Source organism: Lemur catta, chromosome 16 (assembly GCF_020740605.2).
Source record: "Lemur catta isolate mLemCat1 chromosome 16, mLemCat1.pri, whole genome shotgun sequence".
In the NCBI taxonomy this organism is placed as follows: domain Eukaryota; kingdom Metazoa; phylum Chordata; class Mammalia; order Primates; family Lemuridae; genus Lemur; species Lemur catta.
In genome coordinates this window covers 49,578,264-49,602,535 of record NC_059143.1, presented here as the reverse complement: position 1 = coordinate 49,602,535, position 24,272 = coordinate 49,578,264, and the positions used below count along the sequence as shown (strand labels likewise).

Below are 24,272 nucleotides of genomic sequence, written 5' to 3'. Positions count from 1 at the left end.
GTGAAAACTTAAGTGATAGGCTAAAGTCACAACTTAGACTGTGAAGTCAGTGGGACTAAAATTCAAGTATTTTGGCAACCACTGTTTCCTTGAACGTGGCAAAAAGCATGGTCAGTCATTTGATTTTTTTTTTGGTGAGGGTAGGGAAAGCAGTGTTGTTTTGAAACAAACGTACATTAAAATTTTAGAGTGTTTCAGAGTTATCAAAAGGGAAAACTTCATTTGACCATCATGATATATAAGTGAAAGAGGAATTATCATTTTCACACTTGGAGACAAGCCTGGATATCTAACTGGCCTACCCAAGACCACACTACCGTTCTGTGCTGGACACAGTATTGAATTCAAGTCAATTAACTTCATTTTCAGAGATTTTGTGTTTGGACTTGTTTTTTAAGAGAAGAGGATATGAGATCATGTTGCACTTTGTGGGGGGGATCTGGAGATAACTTTCTTATATTCCTCTAGTTATGATTAAAGTCACTGCTAAATCAATACTTTATTTTTTTCATCTGTCTTCACATGCAAGACTTTTAATATTACATTTCCATGTTTATACTCTCCTTGCTCCTCTAAATCCTAAAACCATTGGTGAGCCAAGAACAGAAACTTTAAATTCTCTTTCCCTTACTCAATACTCATTACAGGACTTCACTGTTTTGTTCTGAGTTAAAATATTTGTTAAATGGTCTCATAATTATCTCTTCAACATAAACTACTCATTGTGACATGCCTCCATTGAGCACATATTTTGCCAGAACTTGAGAGTGGAAATGGCATCTTGGATATCACTGAGTAATTAGATGATTTCCTCTAATCCAGTAAATAAACTGATGTTTCATAAGTTAAAACATATTTAGATAGATTCTGCTTAGTTTACAATAGGTTTTAAAGAAAAAAATTGAAATATTTCAATTAGTTTTACTAAATTAAAAATCCCTGTTTAATAAAAATTTGGCATATAATTTTAAATTATGGCCAAATTAACTTACAGACTAGAATTTGGTTACAGGGTCTGTGCCCTAAGAGAAGATACATGGAAACCCACAGGTAGGATATGTTCTGCAAGATAGAACCCGTTATATATTCAGGAAGGTTAGCTTCCTGGCTAACAGTATAGACTTTGCACACAAGTCTTTAAGTTTGAATTGTAGCTCCGGCCTTTATGAGACATATGAACTTGGGCAATTTCTTAAACTGCCTTGACACAATTTACTCATTTGTAAAATGGGAGTGAACAGTATTTGCTGCATCTGATTATTGTGAAGGAAAATAAGTTAATTCATGACAAAATTTTATAGGCATATTGACAAAGTAGTATATACTTAATAATTATTCACTATTATTATTCTTGTGAGGGTATTGCACTCATTCTAGGAAAAAATCATTAATTAAAACATTAGTTTTTGACAAACCAATGGAAGCCATAGAAACATAACTGAGAGAAAAAGTCAGGGGATACATGGATTCCCAAAAGTCCATGCATGGACCACACATGGAGAATCTCTGACTCACAGCTGTGGGCTTAGTAACTGCTGTTGGATGAAGGACAGACGTGGCCACCATCAGTGTAAAGCATGACACTCCCAGAACATCCAAACTGGGGACTGGGTGGGAGGGGGTGGCCACAGAAGATGGTATCTGATCGGAATGGTTTCTATTATGACTTACAAGTAGTGTCAAAACAAAGTACTATCAGACAGAAAACATTAGATTACTGTTTCTTCTTGAATTAGCCAGATTCTAATATTTGCTTTGCCTTGCTTCAGATTATGCTTTGTTTTATATTTATTGTATGGGAATTTGTAGAAGGCATGCAGTTATACATATGTCAACGAATGTTTTTAAACAAAATATTGGAAAGTGGCTTACTGAAATTGTGAATTTCTAAATATAGAAACACACCCAGGGAGACCTTACTTGCAAACACCTAGCTACCAGTTAAGAGTACCTTTGCCAGCACCTTCCACCAGTAAAATCGTTTCAGTTGTCGGAGGCCACCATGTGACCTTGATATTTATAATATACACCTATGTGAGGATGTGCACTCGGGTTCCACCCTGTACACAGTATTCTGATACATTGGTGTTACCTGCAAGATAACAGAATGCCTTAATCCTAGAATTTAGATTATAGTTTTGATAATATATTAAAGGAAAAATATTTGAACACAAGACTTTTGGATATTTTTAAATAGTTACTTTTGTAGGTCTCAAATGGAAAACAGCAAAAAGAGAGATATGTATACACACTAGAAAATGTGTGAAAGTATTCTCAAGTCCCACACACCAAGAAACCCTAAGTGTTGACCACATTATATGTTACAGTCAAGTTCCCTTTGTCAAAGGTTCTACCATCTATTAGCTGAGCCAATATGTCTCCTAAGACAAATGAATCACATCTGTTTTTTCAGTGATAAAGTATGTGCCAAGTGCCAAGTTTTTATACTTTATTGCATGATCATTGAGGAAAATGCAAATGCATTTTATTTAAATTAAAAAATAATGGTAAATATTTAACTTCAATAGTCATGTAGTCAAAAAATATATTAATACTTGAATGCTCAAAGTATATAATGAATCAAAATTTAGTTACATAACCAACATAAAGATTTTCAAATAGAGTAAATGTGAGTTGTGATAAAAAGGATTAGAGGTAAAGATAAGGAGACTTACACAGACGAATGTATTTTCAGGAAAGAGGTATGTGAAATCCAGAGGACAGCGCTTTGGTTTTTGGACAATTTGTCTAGTAGATGATGTACATTTACATTGTTAGCAGTGGTATTAAAATCAGATGGTTGTATAGGAGAACCATTTCTTTTTCTTGTGCTTGCGCTTGTGGTCTAATGTTGTGGAGAGGTGCACCTGAACAATCTGTGACGTGTTCTAGCTACGCTGATGTGAAACTGGCCAGTCCATTGTTAGTGCGAGTCCTTCACCCAGTGATGCTTAGAGAGCTCCGGAGAGCAGGGATTGGTGAGTCAGTTTGCAGGAGGAAGCAGCGCACATGACCCAGCTGGCCAAACTGAGGCTGAACGTGACAGATGAGTAAAGCTGGTGTTCGGGTTAGGTGTGGTGAATCACCATTCTACTCACTGAGGGTCTCCTGGGCTCAGCCAGTCACACACTATCTGTCAATGTCTCAAATTCTTTCAAATTATTGTTAGGATTTTGTTGGCTGGCAAGTCTCTAGGGAATCCAGCAGCCTCAGAAGATGCTGTGTTTATAAATTAACAATTATATCCTCTCCAAACCCTCAGTGGAGTTTGGAGAACGTCCTCATACAAAGAGACAATTAGCAAGCATGTTTTCTCATACTGTCTAGTTTTGTGTATATTTCCTTGGGGCCAGATCCCAGGGGAACAGTGAAAAACGTGCTGAAATGAAAAGATGAGAGCTGATTTTTTAAAACAAAAATAGCTAGAGATACCTTATTAGAACAAGAATAATTTCCTGGCAAATCAATGTGTCCTAATTTAACAAAAATTATAACATATCAAATGTAGGTTATTTAATAATTTGAATTAACGACTTCAGATTGCCAAACTACCTCTCAGTTATTTGCATTTCTAAACATGGAAAGTTACTTGGGGCATCTACTTTTTATAGCCTTAGGAAACTATCTTAAGAAAAGGCTTATACGTTTATATTTTTCTGAATAACCCAAAGAATGTTCAGCAATACCAATACTATTTTACAAAAGTATTTCATGGGAATTTGATAAAGATTTGTAATATACAATGCAATACATGCAGTCAGAATATAATTTGACCATTCAACAGAGAACAAATAAATCCAAAATAATGCCTGGGGCTTTGAAAATAGAAATTAATATAATGATTAATGCTTTGTAAAAACTGGGGCACATTTTCCTCAAGAAGAATTATACATCTACCCGCCATTATTCTGATTTCAATTTTTCATCGCACTTTACCTGGTGACAGCAACCTGCTTACCCTAAACTGCCCTTTGGCTATATTCTGACAGCCTATTTATGTTCTGACTTCATGAATAACGAATCAATGAAAGTAAAGAAATATAGAGCTTTCCTCACTCATGCAAAAGGTTTTAAGGTAAAATACATTTTAACATGATGTTACTAAATATTTTTAAAAAATCTAAGGGAATTAGAATTTGACAAGGTGGGAAAGTCCTTTTTTTTTTTAATTGCAGGGACACGTGGTATAATGGAAGGGACAATGGAGTCAGAAAACCGAGAATCTATTTTCCAGTTGGTTTTGGAAACATCACCTTTAAAATTATCAGGTAAGGTCTTTCTGGCCTTTCTTGGGCGCTTGTGGTTTGTATGTATATGATGCTGGGTGGCTAAGTGTGCAGGGTAAACATATTATTACCTAATAGGTTTTCATGCAGAATTAATAAATTGTTTAAAAAATCACTATCAAATCCAGAGTCAATTGTGTATTACAGCTTCTCTGGAAGTGTGTGGAAGTGCTGAAGGTGTCCTGAAGACCACGATGCTGAAGGAGGGTTTGAGTTGGGATGCAGCGTCCTGATGATTTGCCACGACCCTGGGGGGTTGGGGGCAGGTCAGACCTTCAAGATGGAAATGATCGTCCTCCAAGTTGTGATTGGAGATATAAAATTATATCACTATAAAGTGATCGAGAGTCTTAACTTTTCCTCAGCTTGACTATACTTTAGGCAAACTTCATACCCCTAAGCCTCACCTCACTCTCACCATGGCAGAAGAATCCAGAGGGCCTCACCACAAGAGGTCCCTCTCCTTCTCTTCCCTGGAGCATTTAGAAAACTGGTAAGTGTAATTGCCCCGTCTGAGATGTAAATCTTTTTAGAAACCTCTTGCCAGTTTTACACCCCTGGAATGTCTTTCTTACAGGCCTGGGAGCCATCCCTTTGAAATTCAGTAATGCAAGAAGATAGTCCGGTACCTCTGCAGGAGGGTTGAGAGCCCAATTTGGATAGGCTCCTCATTCCAAAATGCCACATGCCCTCCTGTCCTGAAGGTAAGAGAAACGTTTACTCTTCCTTTCGTTAAGACCACTCCCCCTGCCCTCGCTCCCATTTCCTTGGTAGCAGTTACCACAAACTTACTAAACGTTTTACTTATTTGTTGTACTTTAGTCTCCTACTGGATTATAGCTTTTTGTTTGCATATTTTTGCCAGCACGGCTTTTTCTCTGCTTGTTCACAGCTATATCCCTAACGTCTTGAACCAAGCCTTCACATGGCTGATGTTCAATAAATATTTTCTTGAACTGATGAATAAAGAAAGGAAGAAAAGCAGAAAGGTCTATTCTCTGGTAATTACCATCCACAAAACGTGACTGGATTGAGTGGGGACTTAAATCCGTAAGGGGAGCAGGGGAGGGAAGGGCACAGGCAGCTTCCATGAGTCTCTCTGAGCAGGAATGGGCAGCGCTGCCCGGCACTGTCTAAAGCCACGTGTGTTAGCTGCATGTTCAAAGTGAATGTTAAGACAGAGTTGATCTTCACTTTGTTCGGGAATGAAAGGATAGAGCCACATTTCTCCACTCCATATCTCAGAATTCACTGACCTCTACCCATGAAAACATTGACTTACCAACTGTTCTTTTAGTAACTTTATTTTCATAGATGTAATATTTATGACTTACAATTTTGAAATGAATAATAAACCGATTTTCAGAATGAGCCAGCCTGAGTCTATGAACATTTTCTCATGTTGTTTCAATATTTTTTATGAATACTGAGTCCTGGGTCTGACCCAAAGACAGCATACAATAAATGTTGCTGCTGACATAGGAAATAGTTAACTGAAGCAGTCGAGATACTTGCTTTTAAAAACATACTTCAGAAGACTTGACCACTTCAGGATTTGAACTTACACAGGTGAAGGAGGATATCTGACCTTAGGCCTTCAGAACAAAGATAAATATTTATTATTAATGACAGACATAATGAGTTTGACTGCAATGCTAGATAGATGTAGACAGGCCCTCATGCAGTGTATGGACTACTGGGAAATTTATCTGTAAAAGCAGAAGTCTCACCCAAGGCAACAGAAGATGAGTCACCTTCCCAGATGCACTACCTGAGAACTTGATCAAACCACACATTTTAATTCCCTGACAAATTATAAAACAAACTTACTCTCTGGCTCTAAAACATGTTCCTTTTAGGATTTTAACTCATGAAAATGTAATAAAAAAATTCTAACCTGTGACCTTAAGATGAATTCTGACTTGGTCTTGACACTACTGAAGAGTTTACAGATTCTCAGGTCACCTATGGCATTGCATTACAGCCTTTCAAATGGCATTTTGAACATTTACCTGTGTAATAAGGAAGTGAAAGATGCCAGAAAAGAATTGAGAAAAAAGATTACAAATCTCCTCTAGGTTGTCTCGTCAAATTGTTCTAGAATGTGTTTCAACCCTCAATATATTTTAATAATGACTTTGATAGTGATACTTAAAAAATAAAAATTTATAGGTGATATTCAGTGGAATGGATGTACAGGAGCTTTAAAACAGCATTGACCTTCAAAAATCTTTGGAAAAGCATATAAGGAAAAAAAAAAAGACTGTATTTAATAAGTTTAGGTGTAACCCCTGCAACATAAAGTAAAGAATCTACAAAACACTATTTTACATATGTAAGTTAAGAACTGGCTTCTAATATGTATGATAAAATGATTCAAAAGGCAGGATTCATTATAAATCTAATGACAAATACAAATGGCATTGTTAATGGAAAGAAATACACCTAGGAATCAGTTAATTATTTTGAAAACCTGGTCCTTAAAAAGAACCAGAAAGAAATACTCTCATGGAATTCACCCCTGGCTAAGCTTTTGTTCAGCTAATTGTATGTGGTTTAGGGATCAAATGGGATGGTCAAATGATTAAAGGGAGAGACTCTGTATTTGTGCAGTGATGCCAAACAACCTTTAGCAAAAATATTTTGATTACTGTTTCATTTTTTTCTGATTACAGAAAAAAAGCAGCGGGTTACTAGGCCAGGCGCAATGGTTCATGCCTGTAACTCTAGCACATTGGGAGGCTGAGGTGGGAGGATTGCTTAACCTCAGGAGTTTGAGACCACGTAAGCAAGAAAGAGCAAGACCTTTTCTCTACTAAAAATGGAAAAATTGAAAAATTAGCTGGGTGTTGTGGTGTGTACCTATAGTACCAGCTACTCAGGAAGTTGAGGCAAGAGGATCACTAGAGCCCAGGAGTTTGAGGTTACAGTGAGCTATGATGATGCCACTACACTCTACCCAGGGCACAAAGTGATACTCTGTTTCAAAAAAAAAAAAGAAAAAGAAAAGAAAAGAAAGAAAGAAAGAAAAAAAGCAATGGATTACTAACTGGTTTTAGACTATGAAAGGATATAACTTGCAATATAATGATGCCGCTAGTAGTTTTATAAAATTGGCTGCAAAAGCTTGCTATATTTTAAAAATATTTAAGATATGTCTTTTTCTGCCAGGCGCGGTGGCTCACGCCTGTAATCCTGGCACTCTGGGAGGCCAAGGTGGGTGGATCGCTCGAGGTCAGGAGTTCGAGACCAGCCTGAGCGAGACCCCGTCTCTACTAAAAATACAAAGAAATTATCTGGCCAACTAAAAATATATATAGAAAAAAATTAGCCGAGCATAGTGGCGCATGCCTGTAGTCCCAGCTACTCGGGAGGCTGAGGCAGTAGGATCGGTTAAGCCCAGGAGTTTGAGGTTGCTGTGAGCTAGGCTGACGCCATGGCACTCACTCTAGCCCGAGCAACAGAGTGAGACTCTGTCTCAAAAAAAGAAAAAAAAAAAAAGATATGTCTTTTTCAACTGATAGAATAAAAATTATGATGATTTACTAAATCTGTTTGGCACCATCAGCTGAGGAAGACAGTTGGTGATGAGGATGATGATGGTGATGATGAAATATCTTTAACCCTTTGAACTAAGAATAGGTTTGGGAAAGGGGGAGAGAATTTTAGGGGCCAACAAGTAAAAGAAACAATTTCTCAACTGTCTTTAGATTTATTAAACATTAGAACCCCCCAAATAATGAAACACCATGTTTCTTCCTCTACATCAAAAATGGATAAAAGAGGAAGCTATGTGGAGCCGTAATAATGGTAGTTACCATTCACTAGGGTTTTGCTAAGAGCCAGGGGCTTTATATCTGTCATGTCTGACTGTTAGCAGCACTGTAGCTTACTCCTTTTTGCACATAAAAGCACAGAAAGTAGAACATTTGTAGCGCAGCAGGTAGAGGGAGAGGTCTGGAGTAACACCGCCTGGACTCGCTTCCTGACTCCAGCTCTTAGTAATTACGTGATTATGAGCATCGCGACCTTGCTGTGCCTTTCTTGTATCATATCTAAAATGAAAATCATGACCTGCTAAGAGTGCTGTGGGAATTATTATGAGATTTAAATTAGTTCAAAGTAGAACACAGTGCTGGAAACACAATAGCATTCAATAAATATTAGTAACCATCATTAGGGGGATTTAAAAGTTTGCCTAGAGTCATGGAGCTAACAATTGACTGAAGGAGAATCTCTCTTTCCACTGTCCTACACGGCCCTGCTTTCTTAGAAGACAAAGAATTTTTCTTGGAAATGTGATTATGCACCCTGTGAGCCAGTATAATATAGACAACACAGATCTTCAATACATGATCTAGATGAAGTTGAATTTTGCCTTCCTAGTTATGTTTAAGTAAATTTTATCATCTTTTTTTCCATATGCTATAAAACTTCCATGAATATAATGGAAGGATGGCCCACAAAGAATATAAAAACAACATGTGGAAACAGTGAAATGGCAATCCCAGCTCAAATGGGTTTATTTCACTTCCATATGGTTCAGGAGTGGTAGTGGTGGGCGCAGTGATTACTTTTTCTCTCTTCCCGTCAGGTTCACTCCTATAAATTCTTATCTTCCTCAAATTCCTAAGTGGATTCATAGTTTTTTTAAAAGTTTTCACATTTATATCCCTTAGACAATAACAATAGTTGCACCTACCAGTGGTTCAGATCTCTGAATCTCAATTTTCTTCTTGTCATTCTGCAATTCCCATTCCATGCCTTCAAGTTCTTTATGTAAGGAGGCCGTGGTGACCTGCATTAAATCTAATTTTATACTGACATCTGCCTCAGTATTTATACACAAATTCAGTACAGTTTAGCGAATCAGAAGTAGTATACTTAAAGACAGAAAAATATAGCTCGAAGCAAATGGCAACAGGATACTTAAACACAAAATCCTATTGCTTATTTCATAGCATTTCTTGTGTCACACGAAAGAAAAATGCTTTTGGGTACAGACATTAAGAGGCAGCTCTGTGATATATTCCGCCCAAGAAATAATAGTTATCAAAACAAATAAATCCTACAGATGTCAATGTGATGTACCTCCATAATACAAAGCTTGAATTCCCAGGAGACAAAGGTTATCAAACTGTGGATTATATATAATTCTCTAGTCTCTATTTTCTCTCTTTATGGGGCTGAAGGAAGTCATAAAAATAAGGCAATGAACTTATAAGCGAACAAGAAGATGTGTGCCTAGAAACACAATAAACAGAAAGAACCTTTTCTGAAAATTAAATGAGATTTCCTATGTGGTCTTTCTCAGCATGGTGTAGGCACACTGGGTGTTACATATTAATATTCCTGGCATTTGAATCTGTGCAAACTGAAAATTCAAAAGGGAAATGAACACAAAATCTGTTGCAGTATGTGAAGTATTTGAAAGTAGCAAAATTAGATTAATATATTTCTTTGTGAAAATTAAATCCTCCCAAGAAGCAAGCACAGGAAATATATTAGAATGATCTTTTAATTACATTATTTTAAATACCCTGTGAGATCATTTTTTCTCTTTCAAAATACCACAATCAGTAACAACTAATTTTTTTGTGTGTCTATTATGTATAAGGCATCATCTTTTATTGTTGAGGAATTAACTGTTTTCCATAAGGAAGATATCCAAATAATCAAAGTTCACATCTCTCATTAAACTAGTTTCATACACCCTAATCTCCAGGGGGCACCTCCTGTCTTTCCAGTTTTCTCCATTAAGTGTCTCAGTTCCAACAGTCTTTTAATTCCATCAAGACCACCTGTTCATTGTTGATCCTATCATCTTTTCAAATCCAATCATCCCCTTGACAGCCTCACTTCCCTCCTTACCCAGTTTAAATTCCATGGTCAACCTTATAATCATTCTCACATGACCTTCTGGACTCTCCCTCCAACTTGCTTCCTCATATATGCTTGGAAAAACATCCCTACCTATCCTACGTAATGTAAAAAGAAAAAGAGATGGAAACACAAGTACACAATATTACTCATGAGAAGACAAAGGGTATACAAATAAGAGGAGATAAAAATAATGAGATGTATACTATTATAACAATAGCTAACACTGACAGGCTGCATACTAAGTCCCCAGTCACTGTGCTAAGTGATTCAAAATTATCTTACTTTCCGTAATGATCCTTTTAAAACTGTCAAGGCCAAGCCTTAAGAAAATAAAGTAGCTTTTCCCCAAACATAACCAGTAAGTGGGGAGCTAGCATTTGAACCCAGGCAGCTGGGTGCCAAAGGTACGGTCTTGCCCACTTCACTATACAAAGGAACCTGAAAATCAGGATGAAGTGGATAGTGTTCCAGAAAAATCAAATTACCAGAATGCATTCAAGTGATGTAGAAAGGCTGAGTGGCCATGAGGTTTGTAAACAAAGTACCCCTCAAAAATGTACTCGGCTAAGATGGTTTCAAAACAATATGAAAATAACATCTCACTTGTTATTTAAACTGCTGTAGAACTTAAAAACAAGAACACTTTGAAATTCTTTTCATGTAAAACACAATATCCTGATGTCAAACCCTGACTAGGAAAGTACAAAAAGTTCACAGACATGCCTTAACTACGAATATGGTTGTGAAAATTCTGTGTGTGACAGAAAATTGAATTTACAAGTATATTAAGAATAATGTTTCAGTATGTCCAACTGGGATTCATTCTTGACATGTAAAGATGGTAATGTTAACTATCACTTATCAAAAGCTTAATATGTGTCAGGCATTGCTCTATTGATACCAAATCCTCATTTCAGATCTATGGGGTGCAATTGTTACTGGCCCCATCTACACGAGAGGAATCAGAGGCCCTGGGAGAAAGTAGAATCAGACAGTTTCTCTCCAGAGCACGCTCTTTCTCTGGTTCAGTATCAGGAAAGGTGTTAATACAATGCATCCTATTAAATGCTTAAAAGAAAATGACCATGTAATTATACTGATAGATGTCAACTTTGAGCGAATTGATATATTTTAAGATTATAATTTAGCATGGCATAACTCTGTAATGACATAAAATGAACACACTAAAGCCACATTTATCAAAGTAGAAGAAGTTCACAGAGATGAGCCGGAGGAAAAATGGCAACTTGCCAAAGAATGGAGTATATAACATATATTTACATAAATTTCAAACATGCAAAACAATAAACTATGCTTTTTAGAAATGCATATTAATATGACAGTATAAATAACAGATGTCTACTAAATAAAACATGCAAAGCATTATAATTTTAGGGATTGATATAATTGTAAGCCAAGTACACAGCACATATTTGTATTATATTTATCTCATAATGTGGTTGGTAAGTTCACAGGTGTATTTAATATGATTTGTTTGCTATTTATGTTTATTTTGATAATACACAAAATAATAGAATCAAAACATACCAATTAAATGACTTTTAAAAATATAAAGGGAACATTCCTTATTCCTTGATGTTCCCTTACCAAGACACATTTTCAGCACTTTGTGCGTTATGACACACATATGTTTGTGTGTATATGTGTACCAGTGCATGCATGTGGATGTGTGTTCAAAATACTGGGATAACTTCATGGTACATCTTGAAAGCTGCACTTTTCACTTTATCTACAATCTGCCTCTTCTCAAGCCAATAAACACAAATTTACATCATCAGTTTTAATTGATGCAAATTATTTTGTGTTTTACATCAATGACAAACTGATGGACAATTCATTCATTCATTTTTCTATTTTGTAAAAAACACTGCAATGATAACCCCTGCACATGAATTTGTCTCTTTTCTAACTTTTACCCAAAGGTACTTGGTTGCTCATGAATTTGGTCATCTTTGCTGGTAAATCCACATTTTAGAAGCTGTACATGGGAATTCTGAGAGGCAGGCAGTGCCGAAGCTGAGTTGCCAATCCTGGGTCATTTTAGATAAATTCCTTAGCATGGTTTCCAGGACCATGAAGGTTGTGTGGTGGCCCCAAAATGCCCACCAGGGCACGTGTTGGATTGGCATGGTCATGGAAGCCTAACCTAGGAAAGGAAGACTAGCTATTTTGCTTTCCTGGTATTTGTATTTTTTTTCTTTACCAATTCTTACTGAAAGCTTTCAATTCCTTTCCCCCAACCGATGGCGGCCCAGAGCATGCTCTGCTGGCCTTAGTCACAGCCGGTTAACACACACATGTCCCATGTTCACCAGGATGAGCGTGGGCTCCCAGGTCCCACTTACCCCTCTTTGGCTTCACTCGCTTTAGCTCAATCTACTCCTCTTGAAAATGTTCTCTTCCTTTTAGCTTTTTCTGCCATCTATTTTCTTTCTCATAAGCTGAACTATGTGTTTAAATGTTTATTATATGTACTTAGGACTTGCTTTTAGGCATTTTGTATTGTGTAATTCTTTCAGTACATAAAATTGGCCTTATTTTTGGAGGTAGATGGTCCATATCACTTTGATAATCAGAAAAAATGTTATTTTTATTTAAAAAAATAATTTTAATTTGGCCCATTTGTGTTCAAAACCAAGAGTCCAACCAAACTCTTGAACCCTTCTTAGCTGTCTCCACTCTTCTGCTTCTCCTTCCAAAGCTACGTCTTTAGAAAATTCGGAGGAATTTCATTACTTCTTGTTTACCTTTAGACATGGGATGCCTTTCTCTGTCTATCTGCTGGAAGCCATTTAGTCCTTCACAAATGACTGCTTTTAAAATGTGCTGGAAGAGCTCTACATTAGTTTCCTAGGGTTATCATAACAAATTATCATAAACTGTGTAGTTTAAAACAATGGGAACGTATTCTCTCACAGTGTGATAGGATGGAAGTTCTAAATCAAAGTGCCAGCAGGGTTGGGTTCTTCTGCAGGCTCTGCGGGAGGATCTGCCCCATGCCTGTCCCCTGGCTCTCGTGTGCTGGCAGCGCTTGACATCCCTCGGTCATAGCCGCCTCTTCCCTCTCCTCTGTGTCTGTATCGAGATCTCCCTGTCTTCTCTTTCATGAAGACACCAGTTTTTGTATTTAGAGCCAGCACTAATCAGGTATAACCTCATGTTGATTTGATTACATCGAAAACACCCTATTTTTTAATAATGCCACATTCACAGGTACTCGGGGTCAGAGAGGTTAAACATGGGGACACAAATCAATCCACTACAAATTCTTTTTATCCCATTGCTCTGTTTTGTGCTCCTAGAGCACTCTGCATTTTTAAGATCTCTTCATAATCTGTTTGCAGTGAATTTTTTACAAACACAGGTATATATAAGGGTCAAGCCGGCAAAAAATAAATTCAGTCTTGAGGCCTATTGTACTCCTGAATATTAATTGTTTAAAACATTTTCTAGAAATTTTAAAGAAAGCCTTAGATATTCCTGTCAGTTTTGCTTAAGACGGGTGGCTACTGTAAGAAACATACTTAATATTTTCTAAGTCCTCATTCAACACTTCAAATGAAAGTTTTTTTATGCATAAAAATATTCAAACCATTTTTCTGCTTCCAAGGTTTCAAAAAGTCTGCCACGCAGTTAGAGAGGGCTCGGTTTCTGAGAAGAGCACAGTTCTGCATAACAGAGTAACATATGGTAAAACTTCGCAGCGACACATCAAAGGTAATATGCTTTATGTAAATTCTGCAAATAAAGCAGAAGTACATTTTCTTAATGTACAAAAATAAGGAACGACAATGACTCCTCCCCATCGACCATTTTCCAGCTGACACTGTTACGTTAACTGTTCACAAAATTTCAAAAAAAAAAGTTTCTAAATTCGTGCACACGTAGCAGTTAGGTCTAAAATTGCTTTCTGCAGCTTGGCTGACCCTCAGGGGTCGTACTCAGTTGGCTCAGACAAGGGGCGCAGGGCAGCCGGGCTTCCCCGCGCGGAGCGGGCAGGGGCCGCGCACAGGCCGCCCGCAGCGAGCGCGGCGGGGCGGGCACAGGTGGGCTGCGGGGATGCCACGCGCGGTGCCGACACGGAGCAGGTGGTCACTAAGTGGCAGCTCCTTTTACTCTTCTCCAAGTTCAAAGGCAGGGAAACAAAGTAAAACCAAGCTGGAACTGAAAACCATTGGAGTTGGGGGCAAGAAGAAAGCTCTCTCTGAGTATATACTAGATTTTATTCTCAAGCTATGAATTTCCAGAGTTTATCAGTGTTCAGTGGGTGACTAAACCAGGATACGTCAGTATTTCACACATCGCACTTTACTGTATATGCTTAAACGAATCATTCATCAGCCTATATTTTTTTCTCTCACAGGACACTAATTCCTTTCTCATTGCCAATGTTCCAAATCAAAGAACCTCTTGTAGAAATGATGCATTAGTCACACTCATCCTAAGTGGAGTCAGTCCACCTTGGTCACGATTTTGGTGCCAAACAGGGATAGCTCTCAACCGAATCTACCCATTTCACTGACATCCCCTTGTTGGGACTCAGAAAATAATACCTCAAAATGAAGGCTTCAGAAGCAGCCTCAGAAGTGAATGTTTTTCTCTGGTCTTCTCCTGCCCTCTTGTCTCTCAGTCCCATTCTCCCCTGAGGCTAGACATAGAAACTAGAATCCCTCTTCCTCAAGGCGGGTCATAGAAGCCAGAACCCTTTTCCCCAAAGCCATCCATAAAACCTAAAATTATTACTCTGACTTTCCCTCTGCCTTTCAGTGGAAAACTGGCCATAAAGAAATTATTTGACCTACCTTTTTTGCGTGTAGGTCATAAGACCTCTATTCCAGAGAAGGATCTGCTCCACACCCAGGAGAAGGGAATGCTGCTCAGAGAGGCCAAGAAGAATCTAGACAGACAGGCCCTGCTGGGTTTCCCCACTCAGTCTATTAGCACTAGATCATATATTTTTTGTCCAATCATATTTCTACACTGCTGTTCAGGCTTTGCTAACCTAAGCATAACAATGGAGTTTCCCTGGCATCTTTGGGTCTTCACTCTGAAGGCCCCTGTGTCCTTGGTAAATGAATTGGCATGCCTTTTTTCCAATTAATCTGCCTTTTCCAAGCTGATTTTTCAGTGAACCTTCGGAGGGTGAAGGGGAAGTTTTCCCTTGGTCCCAACACCCTATAGATTAGAGCCTGGACAGTGCGAGATAACTAAGCCATACCAAACTTTACTCAAGTCAGTTCTATTTCTGATTTGCTTGTCATGCCAGCCTGACAAAACCATGCCCAAATTTCATCAAAATAATTTAAACTTTTTATGAGGGAGTGCAGCTTAAGGTTTGGTATTTCTCCTCAATGTAAATCTGTGAAGAGGATTAAAAATTTAAAGTCTCATTGCATTGTCATTGTTAAACAGCATTACACTTTCTCTAAAGAATTAACTTCAGAATCTCAACACATTTCAGATCACATAAGGCCACTGTATTCTGTTTTTAATGATTTCTTCCACATCTCTTAGCAGGAGAGCTAAGAAGCAGATGGTTATAAACCAGCAATTCTATTCCACAGTGACTGAGTCAGCTAGAAATTTAAGTTGTTCCAACTTCATTCAAGTTGTCTTTTGTATCGAACAATCAGTAAACAGAAATGTTTCCCATTATCCTCAAAGTAATGAACTGTCCATAAAAGTGCTGGACTGACAGCACTTGAAACTGAGGTATTATGTTTACCCATAGACCATATAACTCTGAGCAGCAGCAGTGAGTATTTTTTCTAATGTTATACCCTAAATTGGCTTCTTAAATGCAATAAAATTGATTTCCTCCTTTGGCCTGGATACACACCAGCTGTTATTTTGGGTTATATAAACTATATTTGCAACATTTTAAAGTCATATTTGACTATACAATTGATCTAACATCATTAAAATCTATTAGTTGTTTTACTGTCTTACTTTTATTAAATCAGCCAAACATGACAAGTTCTATAATCTGGGATGAGTATGAACTATAGAACCTTATTTATTTATGTGTTTATTTACTTATTTATTCAGAATATTATGGGGGTTCAAAGGTTTTGGTTACATAATTTGCTTTTGTACAGTTTGAGTCGAAGTTATGGGTGTGTCCATCACCCAGACAGTGTGCATTGTACCCGTTAGGTGTGAATTTGCCCATCCCCTCCTCCCTCCTCCCACCTGCTTGATTTCCATTAAATTTTGGTTCCATATGTGCACACAAGTTTTGATCCTTTAGTTCCAATTAGTAGTGAGTACATGCAGTGTTTGTTTCTCCATTGCTGAAATGCTTCACTTAGAAGAATGGTCTCCAGTTCCATCCAGCTTGTTACAAAAGGTATCAGTTCACCATTTTTTTATGGCTGTGTATTACTCCAATGGTATACATATACCACATTTTGTTAATCCACTCATGTATTGATGGGCACTTGGGTTGTTTCCACATCTTTGCAATTGTGAATTGTACTACTATGAATATTCGAGTGCAAGTGTCTTTTCATGTTACCTTAGTGTTATTATTATTTTTTTTAATTCAGGATTTTATGGGGGTACATTTTGGTTACATGAAATGCATTTGCCTTGCCCAAGCCAGAGCTACAAGCATGTCCTTCTCCCATACAGTGTGCCATTAGCTGTGGGTTACCCCCGACCCCCTCCACCCCCCACCTGACCAGCACCCAATGAGAATTACTACCACGTGAGCACCTTAGTGTTGATCTGTTAGTACCAATTTGATGGCGAGTCTCTTGCCATATGAGAGTAGCTTGATTTTGTATGGTCTGATACATCAGCCCTTTCTCTTACAGCTTTGGATCTTTTATCTTCACAAAGAAGGCTATATCAACCCTTAGATTTTGCACATAGTTCTCCAAATTTTCTTGAAAAAAGTTTCCAGATTTTAATGTGTTTCCTTTGGTTATTCATAGATATTATTTCATATAAATTTTAAATAATTTTTTCCTACTCCAAAGGTAAAATTTTGTTGACATCCAAATAGGAACTATATTAAAATGCACTATTAACATGGGAGAAATTTATGTTTTACTATTACGTTTTCCTGTCCAAGGAACTGGTATGTTTTATGTTTCTAAATAAGATTTTTTTTTTTAAATTTCATTTATATAGTGCTCTTCTTGTTAAGTTATGCCTTCAATACTTTAACCTTTTGCCGCTATGGCATATTGTTGTCACTTTTTGCTAGTTTTTTAATTTAAAATTAAAATACATTAAAAGTGAGGAAAACATCAGATTTTACTTTTCTGGCTTCATAAAATAAATTGGATCGCATTCCTTTTTATGAGTTTTAATAGTTTCAAATATTAAAGAGATATTTGTTTTAAAGGAGAATTCAGATATGAAAAATCCTGACCTTATTTTTTTTTATAGTAATTGATTTTTAATCATCTTTTCAATCTTAAAGCTAAGCCAGGGCACAGAACAGTGCTTGGCACATACTCGGTCCTCAATAAATATTAATTAAGTGAACAAATACCACATGGTGGGCAGGATCCCAATGTTAAAATAAAACAAGAACAAAGTAAAATTTCAAACATGAAACACCAACAAACTGGGTAGATAAAACCTAGCTATTGGGAGAGGGTTGGTCCCTGAGCCTCCAGGTTCTTTCTTGCTGGGTGTTGCAGGCAGCGATGCTTCTCTGTGTCCTGATACTGCGAGTTTCTCCCTGGAGTCACAAAGGCAACTAAGTAGATCAGGTGTGACTTCCAGGTACCTGCTCACTCCCCCTGGAGCTAAGGGGGCTGGCTTGTCTGCTGCTTGTTACAATGTGTGCTATTGGCTCAAAAACTACAGGGCCTCTGGTCCTGAGTTTTGCAGCTGTGACATAAACCCACTGCCTGTGCCGGTATCCATCTGGGCTGAACCCATTGCTTCCCTGGGACTTGGGGAAAAAGGGAAGTAACACAAACACATGGAGGCTCGTGCTGATTCCCTGTCTAGAGTAAGAAATTTCTTTTTCTCTGACCCAGGAGTCTTTTGTCATTTGCTAAAATCCACGAAAGAGTAACAGAAAAAAAATCAATGTTTTAGAGTTTTCAGTGTACAGATTTTTTTTTTACCTCCTTGATTAAATTTATACCTAAATATTTTATTCTTTTTAATGCTTTATAGATAGGATTCTTACAAATTTTGTTTTCGATAGTTCGCTGTTGGTGTAAAGAAATGTTACTGATTTTTATATGTTGATCTCATATCCTCAACTTCACTGAATTTGTTTATTTGTTCTTACAGTTTTTTAAATAGAGTCTTTAGGGTTTTCTACATATAGGGTCATGTTATCTGCAAACAGAGATAATTTTATTTTTTAGTTTCTGACTTGGATGCTTTTATTTTTCTTGTCTAACTGCCCTGGGTAGGACCTCCTGTACTATGTTGAGGAGTGGTGAGTATAGGCATCCTTGCCTTGTACCAGATCTCACAAGAAAAGCTTTCAACTTTTACTCACAGATTATGGTGTTAGCTGTGGGCTTTTCATAAATGGCCATTATTTTCTTGAGGTAAGTTCCTTGTATATTTATCTTGTTGGGAGTTTCCTCTCTCTTTCCATATAATTTTAGAATAATCATGTCTGTATGTATACATATATCTATCTATCTACATGTATTAATATCTTGCTACATTTAGATTTTTTTCTAAGAGCTTTGTCTTTTTTTTCCCCTCTGAGATTCACTGGGATTGTTGTATGTAGATAATCATGTCATCTTCAAAAAGGGACAGTTTCATTTATAGTTTCCGATCTCTATGTATTTTCTTTCTCTTTCTTGCCTTACTGTGATAGTTAGAGCTTCCAGTTACCATCTGGCACAGCACTTAAAGCAGGTAGGCTTGTCTTGCTCCCAATCTTAGGGGGAAGCATCAGCCCTTCACCCTTAACTGTGATGTAGCTGTAGGTTTCTGTGGATGTTCTTTATCAAGTTGAGGAAGTGGTTTTTATCATGACCGTGGCTGAATGTTGTCAAATGCTTTTTCTGCAACAAATGATATGATCATATAATTTTTTCTTCTTGAGACTATTAGAAGGGTTGTTTGTTTTTCAAATAGTGAAAATTTTAATACTACCTTTTGTTTTTATTACATTTTTTCAAGTCGTCCACTAAATAAAATGGCGTTTTAACTTTTATTCTACGCTTAATTATAACTTATACTTAAGGGAGACCTCTTAAAGAAAAGACGCAGTATGACCGCGATCTATGTGAAATGAATGTGGGTTTGGTAGTTCGCATCAGGACTTAGGTGAAAACCCGGGCGAGAAGCTTCGTTAAGGGCATGAGCTCGGGGTCAAAGCACCTCCGTTTCTTTTTTGTTTAGGGATAGCCTAGTTCCTTATAGGGTTAGGGTGAGGATTTTATGTATTAATACATTTATTACTCTTACAGCAGAGCTGTAGAAAGGTTTCAATAATTACTACTGTAACTTTATCACTGTGTATGTTTGAGATGTGAAGAATGACAAACAGTTCCTAAATACTTGCAAAATGACGTAGCTGATTCTGAAACTTTTAAGGAAAAAAAAAGGATCTCTCCCAACACGGGTCTCATAAAACTACAGAGATTCTTTCGAGATTCTCTACCCCGAGGCAGTGGAGCAGACACTCTGAGACAGCTGAGGAGTAGCACTCCTTTATTAAACTTTAGAAAATTGGTTTCTTATCATCCCTTGGCAATTCCTTTGAGTACTTAATAATCTATATAACGTCTACTTGACACAACATTTTCCCCAGAAAATAAAATTTAATCAACAGATATGAACTACTGCATCTTAAAAAAAAAACATAATTTGCATGAAAAAATAATAAAATTCCTTGTTTGTGAGTTTTAAGATCTTTCTTTTTTCCATCAGCATGTGCTATAAAGTTGAGACAATTAAATCATATCATTGTTTCGCAAACATTTTAACTACTAGCCTTAAGCAGACTGTTACATTTACACATAAAAAGTCATTTTAAAAAACAAATAATACTTTCAAGTAAGTCATATTTAAACTAGTGAAAACTCTTCACTAGAAATTAAAATAAAAACATTCTTCTGTTTTTTTATTTGGATCTAGCTTTAGCTGCATTGTCAGAAATTCTTCTCTCAGAAATTAAGACCATTTTCTCCTAATGAAGAATCCTTCATTTCTCAAAAGTCTTACATGACCCATAAAACCACCATAAAGTAAAAACCCTTCAAATTCTAGACCTGTGAGTCACTACTGCAAGTGTGAAATCCAGACATGAGAAGAAACAGTCTTTGTCAGCAAGGGAATTCGTTGTGTTCAAGAAATTTTTAAAAACTGAATAGAACCTTGTCTTTTGTGGTTATACTAATCCTATTTCCTTAATCAGCATTTCTAATAAGCCATTTTTTCACTTATAATTGATAAAGGGAAGATTCAAAGTCAGAAATATGAAAATTCTTCGATTGTCTTAAAAATAATTCAAAGGTCTCACTGTGATTTAGTGAGACCACTACTTGTCAGTTTTGATTCAGATGGTATTACTGACCCAGATTTGATGCTTTATATTTCAAAATTTTCCTAGTTAAGGTAAAATTATGGCTCCCTTTCTCTATAAATGTTTTTCTTTGAGACTATATCAGTATTATATAATAATGTAACATCCAAAATAGTTTCCCTAAAGTTATGCATCACCAATACATCCATCTTAATTCCTACTTTTTGACGCAACAAGAACTGAGTAAAGTTCTCCACAGATGTATATATTTTAGGGTGTCTAGAACTTTATGGGAGAGACTAACATGGTAGCAATAGCTGTAATGGTTATCAAGTTATGATCAAAGTAGCATATTCACGTGTAGGTCTTACATGATTCATACACTGGTTAAGAAATGTCTACGATCAAAGTAGCATATTCAGGTGTAGGTCTTACATGATTCATACACTGGTTAAGAAACGTCTACACATTACTCTCTGCAGGGCAGGCAGGCAGAACTGCGGCCTTAGGGAATCAGTGGTAAGTTTTTCCAATGTGAAATCGAGTGTCAAGAAGCAAGCCATCTGTGTGACCTTTGCATTTGCCATACTAATGTGTGATGAGTTCACAGGCAGCATTCCAGAGAAACGCAAGCAGGGCCTGCATAATTAGTTCAAAGTTAACAATAGAACATATTACAGAATGACCCTGAAGGGGGTGCTCAGTTCACTAAAAAATATGTGGCAGACTCAGCCTTCTGCTGAATCGCCTATACTGAAACATGGACCCCTCACACCACAACCTTAACTCTGGTTCTTCGCTACCCATTATAATACTAGGCAAGCATCTAAAATTCCCTATCAAGCCGTAGCACAGTGGCATGATTTCAGTATTGCCACTTCCATTGTTAAAAAATAATACATATGACTGCATCATTCTGAAAGCATACAATGATATGATCGTGTAAGAGTTTAATCTTTTCAACATGATTTATTGTAAGATTCCATTTGTCTTTACTAATTTTAAATATATCCTTTATAACACACCACATTTCTATTATACTTAGGTCTAATCTAGTTCATTGATATATTTTTGTGTCACTTCCACATTAACTTTTTGAAATAAGCTTCTTATTTTGGTGTAGTTTTAGACTTAAATAATTATTGCAAAGATAATACAGAGCTTCTATGTAGCCTGTCCTCAGTTTCCCCTATTGATTAACATCTTACATTAGTATGGTACATTTGATAAAATTAATTAACCAGTATTGATATATTCTTATTAATGACCCTAATTAATTAAGATTTGCTCAGTTTTTTACCTAGTGTTCTTTGTTTGTTTGTTTCGGGATCCCATCCAGGAGACCACATCCTGTCTCCTTGGGATTCTCTTGGCCGTGACAGTTTCTTTTCTTGTTTTTAATGACTTTGAAAGTTTTGAGGAATGCTGGTCAGCTATTTTGTAGAATGTTCTTTAATTTGGATTTGTCTTATGTTTTCCTCATGGAGTTACGGGCTGTTGGGAGGAAGACCACAGAGGTAAAGTACCGTTTTTTATCCCCATGACTTATCATTGTTGGTGTTGACCTTGATCACCGTCTGAAGGAGGGTCTGTCAGTTTTCTCCCCTGGAAAGCTGTTCTCCCCCACCCTTACCCTTCCTCCCCCACCCCTGCCTTTTATCTATTCTCCTTGGAAGGAAGTCGCTGCTAACAGCCTACCCTTAAGGCAGAGTATCTACATAAATTATTTGGAATTCTTCTGCATGGGAGCTTTGTCTGTCTTCTCTGGTTTATTTATTTATTCAATCATTTACATCAGCATAGACTCATGAATATTTATTTTATAATTTGGGTTATAATCCTATACTAGTTTATTTTGTTATTCAAATTGTTCCAGCTTTGGCCACTGGGAACTCTTGGTCTCTTTGACATATGCCAACTTTGGTTGTTTTCTGTCGTTTTTTGCTTTTTAGCAGTTCCTTGCTTTCTGGCACTACAAGACGCGATGCTCTGGGCTCATTTTGTGTATTTTGTGCCGCAGTCCTAGAATCAGCCATTTCTCTAAGAAGTCCTGATTCTTGTTATTAGAAACCAAGAAAGATCTAAATACTACATGTACTGAGGAGTTTTGTTTTAAAATTCTAAATCCTATGGGCTTCAAATACAATTTATAAACGGCCTTGTTAAGTCAACCCAGTGAGGAGTATGTTTTGCTCACACTGAGCCGTGTGTGAGACGCTGACTGTAGCAGCAGGACTGGAAGAGCTGGGTGACCCTTGCCTGTTCCCACACTTACTCTCCAGAACACACGGGTCCTCTGTTGTGTGCAGTACCACGACATTCACCGAAGCATACTTTAGACTTTTCAGATAGCATGTATACACAGGAACTGCTAGACTGCAGTTACGTACATGACAGTTTCTGAATTAATCAAACAATTTCAATGTGTTATAGACATTAGCATTTCTAAACTAAGCACTTGGGAGCAGGTGAACACAGAACTCATATGTAGTACCTAAATAGTACATCTTTTCTGTTAAAATGCCTCTAAGTATCAGCACGTAAACAAGAAGCTTGCTTGCTTTCACTGGTGTGTACCCTGCCACCTACAAGGGTGAGGACAGACACTAGAAGGGTGTCACAGAGCAGCAAAGATATTTACACAAAATTTGGCTGTATATATTTTCCTCAACTTCCCAGACTATAGAGATTTGGAAGGGTGCAATCTCATAAGCTTTATAATATCCTGAAGCCTAGTTTATTTTAAAACGAATAGGAAGTTAAGTAGAGAGTAGACTATAATGATGTAAATCAGAAAAGCCATCTGTGTAAAGGCAGAAAATTGCATTACACAATGTTTTTTACTGAAATATGGGATTCAAGAATGTGAGCAGATTGAAAGAAGCACTATATTGAACTGTTAAGTTATTAAATAATAACCTCAAAGCACGAATTTGAGGTCACTGTCTTCTCAAATACAATGTAAATAAGATTTTTGCATAAACATTATTAAATATCATTCTTTTCGAAAAGAATATACTCCACTATTTCCTATACATACAAAACATTGCTCAGTCCAATTTCAAAAATGTAAAACAACAGTGAAAAATTAAAAATGTAAACACTAAAAATTATCTTTTATCTTTTTAGGAAAATCAATTTTTCTGGTTATTATTAGTTTTAATATAGGACACTATTTAAGAGCTCAGAGAAAAATAGAGTGGTTAGACAGTTTTACGACAGTGCACAGGAAGGCAGAAATAACTTTGGATAATACTGTATTAAGCCAGCAAGGTTGGGACAAGTTCTATTACAGAATGGGGATTTATATCACCAATTAACAGACTTATATGCAACTCCAAAAAGTCGATTTTAAATGATGAAATGAGGTCACATGGCAAGTGAAGAAAAATATGCCGGAACAGATGGATAAAGCATTTAAGGACAGAGGAACACTTGGATAAATTCCAGTTCAGTTTAGCAAACGAAGATAGGTCTCGGTGAGGAGGTGTGAACAATTTTAGTTAGGGAAGTGACATGATCAGTTTTAGAATAACATAACCTGGTATTAATTATATTCATGTACTTTATTTAAAGCCAGAAGCATTATTTTCCTTTTCAAAAATACTCAATAAACA

At 36.9% G+C, this 24,272-nt stretch overlaps 1 protein-coding gene across 1 annotated transcript in view; it reads right to left on the bottom strand.

The window, feature by feature from the left end:
- Positions 1-24,272, bottom strand: part of DOK6 (docking protein 6) — a 237,007-nt gene that overhangs the window by 105,510 nt on the left and 107,225 nt on the right. The gene's annotated exons all lie outside the window — the stretch shown is intronic.